Source organism: Symphalangus syndactylus, chromosome 14, assembly GCF_028878055.3.
Source record: "Symphalangus syndactylus isolate Jambi chromosome 14, NHGRI_mSymSyn1-v2.1_pri, whole genome shotgun sequence".
In the NCBI taxonomy this organism is placed as follows: domain Eukaryota; kingdom Metazoa; phylum Chordata; class Mammalia; order Primates; family Hylobatidae; genus Symphalangus; species Symphalangus syndactylus.
Window position 1 is genome coordinate 21,138,249 of NC_072436.2, and position 10,767 is coordinate 21,149,015.

At 37.7% G+C, this 10,767-nt stretch overlaps 1 long non-coding RNA gene across 1 annotated transcript in view; it reads right to left on the reverse strand.

Annotated features, from left to right (window-relative positions):
- Window positions 1-10,527, reverse strand: part of LOC129461684 (uncharacterized) — a 63,788-nt gene extending 53,261 nt beyond the window's left edge. Inside the window, exon 1 of the long non-coding RNA XR_008650657.2 lies at window positions 10,450-10,527. This is a non-coding gene — a long non-coding RNA (uncharacterized lncRNA). The remainder of the gene's footprint in view (window positions 1-10,449) is intronic.
- Between the last annotated feature and the right edge of the window lie 240 nt (window positions 10,528-10,767).

A 10,767-nucleotide genomic window follows, 5' to 3' on the forward strand; every position in this document is an offset into this window, starting at 1 on the left:
TATAATGTTCAACAGTCTGTGACACAACAATTCAGACTTTTTGGCAGACAGACCCCTGTTTCCATTTCTTTTAGTACAAGATGTAGGGTGTGGAAACTTTCTACTTCCTTGGAAACTCTTCTGAAAACGGGTTTTCAACTCAGTGCAGCCTCTAAGTGTTTAAGAGGTGACTGAATTTCTGAAAGTGGTCTGACTGTTTTAGTGCTGCTGGCAACCACTGTAACTTTCACACTATGTGAAACGGGGAAAAATCCATATTATTAAAAATTTGCCCTAGATCTCTTTCCCATTTCCTTTTTTTTTTTTTTACAGAGGCCAAAATATCAGGATAATTTTTCTATGGAAACATTTAAACTCAGCATCAAAATATTTGCTTATATGACTACATCTCTGAATAATAATGATCATATTAATCACTTAATTGTTAGTGAGAAGGCAGCTACAAAAAAAGATGTCTAAATTCCATGCATGTTTTTCTTTTCTTTTCTCTTTTTTTAACCTCTGTACTGCCAAGTAGAATATCCATTTCTATTCAATTTCTTGAGGCTAAATAGGATACCTAACCCTATATATTTTTTATGGAAGAAAACAAAACAAAACAAAAAACACTGCCTTTAATTAACTTTTTAACTGGGAAAAATATAGCAATTTTTTTCAAATTAAAATAGTCTCTGTCTGCTCCTATCATTCAGAAGTTGGCTGGTGTATTAGTCCAATTCAGCTCCTATAACAAAATACCAAAAACTAGGTGGCTTGTAAAAAACAGATATTGATTTCCCACAGTTCTGTAGGCTGGTAGATTTAGTGGCTGGTGAGGGCTGACTTTCTGGCTCACAGAGAGTGACTTGTTGCTGTGTCCTCACATGGTGAAAGGTGTAAAAGGGCTCTCTGGGGTCTATTTTATAAGGGCACTAATCTCATTTATGAGGCCTCCACCCTCATGACCTAATCACCTCCCAAAGTTCCCACTTTCTAATACCATCACCTTGGGGGGTAGGATTTTAACCTATTAATTTGGGGGGAACACAAGCACTCCGACCATTGCAGTTGGCTTCCTAGGACAAAATCCTAAAACTAGGCAACTTTTATGTCTGATTTGGATGTAGCTATTTGCTTTGCTGGAATAATAAGTTAGCATTCCAACTTCCCAGAGAGTCCTTTTGCATTCTCTGCCAATGGAGTTCAAGAAGAAGCTGGCCATGAACTTTTGGGGACACTGTCTCTGTCCCCAAAGCTATCTTTCCCACTCCCTTAGCAGGGAGAAGAAGATAGGTAGACTGTGGTGAAGGATCCAAATTATCCAACATGTTTTAGAGCATAGTCAGAGATGAAACATAGGTTTCCATTTGTGTGTATCACTGATTTTTTTTTCAATTTCAATATCTCATCAGTTCCTATGATTTTGATTATCAAGTCATCATGGATGCACTATACGTCTTAATCCCCAGCTTCATTTCTCACTTAATTCCTGAACTTCAGGCCCATGTGGACCAATGCCTTCCCGAAAATTCAGCTCATCACAAATTGAATCCATCATGTTCTCCACAAATTGGATCGCTCTTTTTTGAGTTCTCTATATTGGTTGATAAGCATCACTCAATATCCTTCAGTGCTGATATCTAAAATTGAAACTTAAAAGTCATGGTCAACTCCATCATGGTCAACAGACCTTCCTTAAGACCTGTAAATTCCACCCCGGTGATGTCTTTTGTATCTATTCTCAGCTTTTTATTCTAAGTGTCATTTTCACAATCAAGTCCCCACTATCTCTTGTCAAGTCCAAGAATTGACGTCTCTGGCCTGTAGGCCAAAATTTAGTCTACTGCCTCTCTTTGAAACAAATTTATATTGGACTGTTTGTGGCTGCTTTCACATTACAAAGTCAAAGTCGAGTAGTTGTAACAGGGACTATGTGACACATAAAGTCTAAAATGTTGACTATTTAGCCCTCACCTTCATCGTCTAAACCACAGCAAAAGCCTTCAAAAAGTTTACATTGTTTATGTAAAATACTCAGTAGGAGGAACCAATACATAGTTACGCAGAGAAAAGGAAAGAAACAAACACAACCTTTCAACCCACAATAATAACCACTATGAATCTTTCTATGCTTTTCCTGGGCACATAATATTATTCTTTACAATAATTGAATCTTATTGTACATACTATTTTTCCCAAGTTGAGTCTTATCTTTTAGTAATATTAAATGAGTTTTCTCCTGATAAATTTTTACAGTTATGTAATATTCAATATTATAAAGATTTTAGGGCTCTAAACTTTTTTAATAGGCATTTTCAAATTACTTTCTGGACAGGTTGTATATTTACATCACCACCAGGATTGGGACTTAAAGCTAAACCAAGTTTTAGCCTCTTGAATTCTAGCTAAATATAAGCGTCACTTTTTATGATATGGTAACTCAATGCTATTTTTATTTTTACCTCTGTGATTAATAGTAAAATTGAGTATTTTACAATATGTTTAATAACCACTTGCATTTTTCTTCGTGTGAATTGATTAGGCTTATTATTTTCCACTTCGCAATTTCAGTGAACATCTTGACCTTAATTACTTACTAGTATTTCCAATAAAACAAAAATAATCGTGGTCCATAAGATCACAAGGTAATGTACAGTGATGCACAATATCAAGATTCTAGATACGGTTCTTCTTGAATGACAGACTTATGAACTAAATAACTAGTGTCTTATTGTATTAGTCAATTCTTGCACTGCTATAGAGAAATACTTGAGACTGGATAATTTACAAAGAAAGGTTTAATTGATACACGTTTCTGCAGGCTGTACAAGAAGCAAGACACTGGCACCTGTTCCACTTCTGAGGAGGCCTCATGAAACTTACAATCATGGTGGAAGGCAAAGGGGGAGCAGATACGTCTTACATGGAAGGAGAAGGAGCAAGAAAGAACGAGGCGGGAGGTACTGCATGCTTTTAAACAACCAGATCTCAGGAGAACTCACTCACTACCATGAGAACAGCACCAGAGGGATGGTGCGAAAACATTCATGAAAAATCCACCCCCCATGATCCAACCACTTCCCATCAGGCCCCACTTCCAAGATTGAGGACTACAGTTTCACATAAGATTTCATGAAGACACAGATCAAAACCATATCACTTATCCACAGACACCCAATATAAGCAATAGTCATTGTTAATAAAACAGCAATAATAAGATAAGCACTTTACATACATTTACTCACTTTAAATCTCACAACAGTGCCATGAGCACATATCATCCCCATTTTATAGATAAGAAAAGTGAGGCACAGAGCACTTAAGAGATCCATCCGAGGGCTCTCTTAGCATCAAAAGCCATCCTTTTAACCATATGCTATGCTGCCGCCTATGCTGATAGTAAAAGTAGGAATCCTCTGTTTATCTCATTAGCCTTAAATATTGTGGACAGTGGCCCTTTAATTTTTTTTTGTTATATGTGTGCTTGAAGGAAATTTTTTGTTATATAGAAATTTCCTATGAATACCCATGAATACATAGTTAAATATAATCACTTTTCATGTTTATTTTCTCTTTCTTTTTCTTTTTCGACAGAGTCTTGCTCTGTCTCCCAGGCTGGAGTGCAGTGGTACAATCTCGGCTCACTGCAAGCTTTGCCTCCCAGGTTCAAGCAATTCTCTTCCCTCAGCCTCCCAAGTAGCTGGGATGACAGGCATGTGCCACCACGCCCAGCTAATTTTTGTATTTTTAGTAGAGACAGGGTTTTACCATGTTGGCCAGGCTGAGTCAAACTCCTGACCTCAAGTGATCCGCCTTGGCCTCCCAAAGTGCTGGGATTACAGGCATGAGCCACAGCGCTTGGCCACGTATTTATTTTCTTTCTTTCACATTGTTTAGAAAGACATGCCCAAGCATGGAATTTACTTATTTTTTTCTATTTTCACTATAGTTGTATTTTCAAATAATTGTTATTTATCTCTGATTGTAGAAAACTTAACTCTATGTTGTCAATTTCAAATCATCACTCACTGAGGCATCATGTGTATTCTTAAAATCTCAATCTAGTCATGCAACATAGCTTCCCCAAAATCTTCAGTAACATCCCAGATCATACAGAAAAAAAAGATAATTTTTTTTTGAGATGGAGTTTCACTCTTGTTGCCCAGGCTGTAGTACAATGGTGCGATCTCTGCTCACCGCAACCTCCGCCTCCTGGGTTCAAGCAATTCTCATGCCTCAGCCTCCCGAGTAGCTGGCATCACAGGCATGTGCCACCATGCCTGGCTAACTCTGTATTTTTAGCAGAGATGGGGTTTCTTCATGTTGGTCAGGCTGGTCTTGAACTCCTGACCTCAGGTGATCTGCCTGCCTTAGCTTCCCAAAGTGCTTGGATTACAGGTGTGCACCACTGCACCGTCTGATAATTTTTGTTTGTTTGGCTTTCAAGATCTTGTAGGATCTAGTTCCAATCTACCTCTAATATACTCCTCACTATTTCTCCAATTTTCACTAGATAAGCTATTCAGCATTTCCAGAAGACACTCCATATTTCCTATTCTCCTGCCTTTTCTTATTACCTGTTTCATTTTTAGAGGATGACCTCCCAAATTGGACATCTTATTTGCCATCAAGCTCAAATACTGTATCTTCTCTGGAGACTTCCTGAGTCCTTACTAGGAATTATCTCTTAGGTTGTCATTTCATGGTATACATGATTATTGCATTAATTACATGGAATAATAAAGCCCACCCCACATCCTCACAAATGTTCATTAGCTCCCAAAGGGCAAGGACCAAATCCTACTCAGTTATCTTTCCATTACAGAGCTCAGCAAATGAGCAAATACTCAATAAAAACATTGTGCAAATCAAATTGAATGAAAATGCTTGTGTCAGTTCACTCATTGTCTCTAATGCATTTCTTTCATCTCCTATTTTGTCTCTTCTCTATTCACATCATTGCGTACCATATGTGAAGTTACCTGCAGCAGCATTGTAATGCATTATTCATATCCTACAGCCTTTTTATGGAACGATTAATTTGAGGAATAAAAATATTTGGAAGTTTTCAGCTTTCTCTTTTACTCACATTTTGACTAAAAACGTTGGACAGTTATTAGCAGCAGGACTCTTAAAGGTAATGACATCCTATGAATGTGAATAAACTGTAGTCTAAGACATTTTAGGCAAAAAAGGGGTTTTGAAAAACTGACTTTTCTGAATCAAGTTGTTTTAAAAAATACCCACAATAACATAGTCATAAATATTTGCCAGCTGAAAGCTATACCTCTATGAAAATTGAGAGTGTTCAAAAAAATGCTGTATGTATTTTTCAGGAACCTGAAGTCGTACTTACCTTATTTATTTTATTACATAGCCTAGGAACAAAATGTGTACTCCTTCAGAAGATGTAGGGTATTAGTTGAAGCTGTACTAGGCTTCCAGAATTGCAATTCTCTTCCAGCAGTACTTCACAGTTAGTATTCAAAAGCACTCATATAATAAAATAGAGATTATCTTATTTGAAAATACTATTTATGTCTTTTTCTAAAGAGGGCTTCCTTTTAAAATTAAGCATCAATCTCTGAAGTGAAATCTGCATGTAATGGGCATAAAGCAGTTAACTGGAAAATCTTTTGTGACCACAAAACAATTTGGGAATACTAAGAGAGCACACATGTGAGAGCATCTTGCAGTCAAAATTCAACTAAGATGAAATTTCAAAACTATTGTAGACGACAAACCTCCTTCCAACTTCAGCAACAGATATTTTAAAGCAGTAAGAATACTTTTAGGAAAGTTTAGCAAAATACAGTAAGTAGCAGAAGTGGATATTTCTGCATTGCACTCATTGGACACATTTCAGGATCTCTGGTTCGGCGCATGAACTTGCCACAGCCTCTTTCTCCCATATCATCATCTTCTACCATTCACCCTTCATTCCACCCACACCAGTTTGTGCTTTTCTTTTTGCCTCAGCATATTTTGGACTAAAAGGGCCAGAGACATTACAAAATTAAAAGAGGGTTTGGGCCTCTGAATTCTATCGACAGGAAACAGGCCGAGAATACTACCACTCAACTGCAAACACAGGGCAATGCTCATTGAAAAGCAAAGACGGACAGGTGCGGTGGCTCACACCTGTATTCCCAGCACTTTGGGAGGCCAAGGCTGGCGGATCACTTGATCAGGAGGTCAGGAGTTTGAGATTAGCCTGGCCAACATGGCAAAACCACATCTCTACTAAAAATAATACAAAAAATTAGCCGGGCATGGTGGCGGGTGCCTGAAATCCTGGCTACTTGGGAGGCTGAGGCAGGAGAATCACTCGAACCCAGGAGGCAGAGGCTACAGTGAGCCAAGACCGCACCATTGCACTCCAGCCTGGGCAATAAGAGCGAAACTCCATCTCAAACAAAAAAAAAAAAGGAAAGAGGAAAGAGCACTCAGAGGTCAGAGCCAAGAGCCATGGAGAATCATTTCTAGGATAGAGCACTAAACCCTAACTAAGAAAGCCATAACTGTGTCCAGATGGATTTCAGAATCACTATGGACTAGGGATGAAAGTGTCTTCCAGTTTATTCCTTTTTGAACTGGAGTAACTATAGCAATTATCCTATGCCTAGCCCACATTCCATCATTGTATGTTGAGTGTGTGGGGAGCAGATAATTTGTCTTCATTGCTCATAGGCTCTCACATTGACAAAACCTGTATTAGAGGATCTGTAGTCAACGAACTGCAAGGAGCCATGGACTTGGATCTAGTGTACTTGGACCTGATTTGGACTGTGGGATCCTGGACCATGAATTTGAGCATAATGCCATAACGGAATCAGATATGGGGAGTCTTGAAGAGGATAGGAGTTTATCTTACCAGTGAAAAGGTTTGAATTGCGTGGCCAGAGAGCAGACTGTATTTTCAGAAAATGTCCACAGCGATCCTTCCAGGCCAGAATCTTGCCAACCCACCGGAAAGCAGTAAAGCTGTATTTTCCCTACCCTTGGAACCAAAGAGCCTTTGTGACAGCTTCAAAGAACAGAAGTTGGTGAAGTAATGATGCAAAACACCTAAGGCGAAGTCATAAAAAGATACAGCTTCTGCCTGACTCTCTCTCTCTCTCTCAGGATACTTACTGTTAGGACTCAGCCACCCTGTTGTGAAGAAGCCAAGGCCACATGGAGAGGCCACACATAAAGGTGTCCCAGGCAACAAACCCAGCTAAGTTCTCAGTTGACAGCCAGCCTCAAAGGGCAGATGTATGAATGAGCAGCCATTAGCAACTGGTAAATGCCCTTAAAGACTCTTCACTGGCACTGCTGCTTTTGGAAAGCTTTCTCTTACGCCCGTGATCTGGTGTGGATTCCCCTCCTCTGGGTCCCTAGCATCCTATGACAGTTCTAGTGGCACAAATCACACATACATTGACTCTTAGGTTAGTATCCATCTCCCCCATCAGAAATAAAGATCTTATTAACAATACCTGCCTTTCTTATTTATATTCTCAGCACTTAGCATAATGCACAGTAGATAGTTGAACAATGGTAAATAAATGTGTTGGACCAATGAGGTAATAAATATAAAACCAGAAATAATAAAAATAGCGTAAGTGATTAACTAAGATAGTTGAAGGAGGACACCAGCAAACCGTTAAATTTGTTTTTAGTGGACAGACACTGAGCGCACTGTGCAAACAGACAGTAAGACTGATACCAAAGTCTGAGGTATGGATGAGAGAGGGATGCCACAATCACCAACTCAGTGTTTGCCTCCAAGGGGTATTTTACACCTTGAAAGATCATTGGGAGTCCCAAAGAGATTTTGTTTACATGGGTTAAATTTTTCAGCATCTGCCACATTAAAAAATTAACACTGAGAATTTCAAATTATTATTTGTTTACTTACTCATCTTCCAATAACAATAAAAAACCAATTATATGCTAATATAAATCACATTTTATGAAAAATAACTCTATTATTCAAAAAATAATTTAGTGAGAAGAGTGGCATTGAAAAAAGCAATTTTGAAAATTCCTTTAATGTCTGGCAGAACAGAGAAGGCTGGATTCTCATACCATCTTGGGCATTCCATCTGCTATGATATATTGTTTTGGTTGAAGTATATAAAGAAAATCCATCCACACACAGCTATGCAGTTGAAAAAATTAACTTTCTCAGATAATTGTGATACTTACTTTGATACCTCATCAAAACCCAAGTGATAATTTCCTAAAGGTTAGTTGCAATATGGAATCTAAAACAATATTAATGACCTTTCACTCTCAGTTATATTAAAATCCCTTGATCTATCCTGCACTTTGAATGGATCTTCTAGTCATCCACAAGTTTGTAACATCATATATTGGTCATTTAGAAAATGTTAGTTCACTGAGTTATACAGATTCTTCAAGTATTAACATATTTTATAATTCAATATCAAAAATTTAAGCTTGACACTTCCCCGGTATTTAAAGGCTTAGCTGATAAGATCAGAGGTGATATTAACAATGATTAACAAATATTAACAAGGATATTAACAATGTTTAACAAATATTAACAATGATTAATATTAACAATGATATTAACAATGATTAATAGTAACAATGATTAACAATGATATTAACAATCATTAATATCTCTGATTGTATCAGCTAAGTCTTTAAATAACAGGAAAGTGTCAAGCTTGTAGTAACAGGCATGGTTTTTAGAAATTCTAATTTTGGTTAAAAATCTGAATTTTTAACATTAGCATCAGATATTGTTAATTGTTTCCCTTGAAGTGAAAGGCTCACTTGATCCTTTTCAAGAAAATGTCACTTAAATACTCAAATCTGAATATCCATAGTTTATCTCTCAGCTGTTCTTTCAAGTAAAAAATGTGTTCTGTGAACAAAAAAGTGTCTATTCCAGCTCACAGCCCAAACTATCACGCACATACTTCTTCTTGAGACGACCATCATGCTTTGGAATGCAGCAGAGGTGCTTAATGTGAATTTCCCATTTCATCACACAGACTATTGGGGCAAAGGTAATCAAACTTTGAGATGTAATAAAGTCAAAAATTATTACAGCTTTATCAAGGACATTTGTTAGTAAAACTAGTTCCTTTCTTTTTTCCTTCCTCCCTTCCTCCCTCCCTCTCTCCTTTTTAAATTGTATATTATTGGTACTGAGGTTTCAGCATCAGTAGCTTAACTCTCCATTGCTTTTGCAACACCAGTAAAAATGTCCACAGAATAAGAGACAAATACTGTCTTAGTGTTAGAAAAATAGTTTCGGCCTCACAAACCTCCTGCAAGGACTTGGAAAAAATTATACTTTTTGCTTCTTCCTTGCCCAAGGCTCCATGGAACACATTTTGAGAATCATTGTACCATCTTTACACAGTCCTCATTAAGAGCTTTATTTGTTTTCTAGTATTGAAAAAAGGGTAAATTGCAGAAATTCTATGTAGTTAAACCTCAGATTTTAAAATTCAATGTATCTGTCATCATTTTTAGAACACCATTCACATAACTCTGTTAACAGAAATTAACATCTGCATCTCAACTAATTTGATGTGAACAATAATATTATATTAAAATACAAATAGAGAAACAGGACAGGGAAAAAAGAGGAGTAAGTCTGCGAGTTTGTAAATAATAAAGAAATTTGATACTGGCACCCTGTTTATTACAAAAAATGTGCTAATTCTTCTCAGATATTAGGTATTACTACATATACCTATATGTGGATGTATGTGAATGAGTCTAAATAGACATATAGTTGTAACCATATGTAAGTTTGCATACAATTCCTCCCATAATGTGAGTTCAATTCTTTTCAAGAAGACTCTTTCATCTTTATACAGTTGCAAGGTAAAGTGTCTGTATTGGTTTAATTGTGTTCTCCCTAAATTTCCATATTGAAGTCCTAACCCTTCGTGCTTCAGAATGTGACTCTAATCCAAGATGACTGGTGTACTTCTGGAAACAGGAGATGAAGACATAAACATACACAGAGAAAGGATCATGTCTTCTGTGAAGACAGACGAAGTTAGCTATTTAGAAGCCCAAAAGAGAGGCCTCAGGAAAAAAATCAACCCGGCTGACACCTTGATCTCAGACTTCTAGCCTCCAGAATTGTGAGAAAACAAATGTCTGTTTTTAAAACTGCTCAGTCTGTGGTATTTGTTATGGCAGCTCCAGCAAACTAACACAGTGTCCTTCAAGTTAGTTGAGTAGAGGTAGCTCAGCGGAGCAGACTAAATAGATATGTATTATGCTCTTAGTGTTCTCATCCAGTAAGACCAGTTAAGGGAGGATACTCAGAATCAGCAGAACTTCACATTTTGAAACCTCCAAACTCTAAACCTCAGCTGAAACTTTTCCAACATGGAAGTTTCTCCTTTGGGGAAGTGTATTAGTCCGTTTTCACACTGCTAATAAAGACATACCCGAGACTGGGAAGAAAAAGAGGTTTAATGGACTTACAGTTCCACATGACTGGAGAGGCCTCACAATCATGGTAGAAGGCAAGGAGGAGCAAGCCAAGTCTTACGTAGATGGCGGCTGGCAAAGGGTGAGCTTGCACAGGGAAACTCTCGTTTTTAAAACCATCAGATCTCGTGAGACTCATTCACTATCACGAAAACAGCACAGGAAATACCCGCCCCCATAATTCAATCACCTCCCACCAGGTTCCTCCCACAACAGGTGGGAGTTGTGGAAGTTATAATTCAAGATGAGATTTGGGTGAGGACACAGCCAAACCATATCAGGAAGTAAGCAAGTTCTCATATGTATTATTTC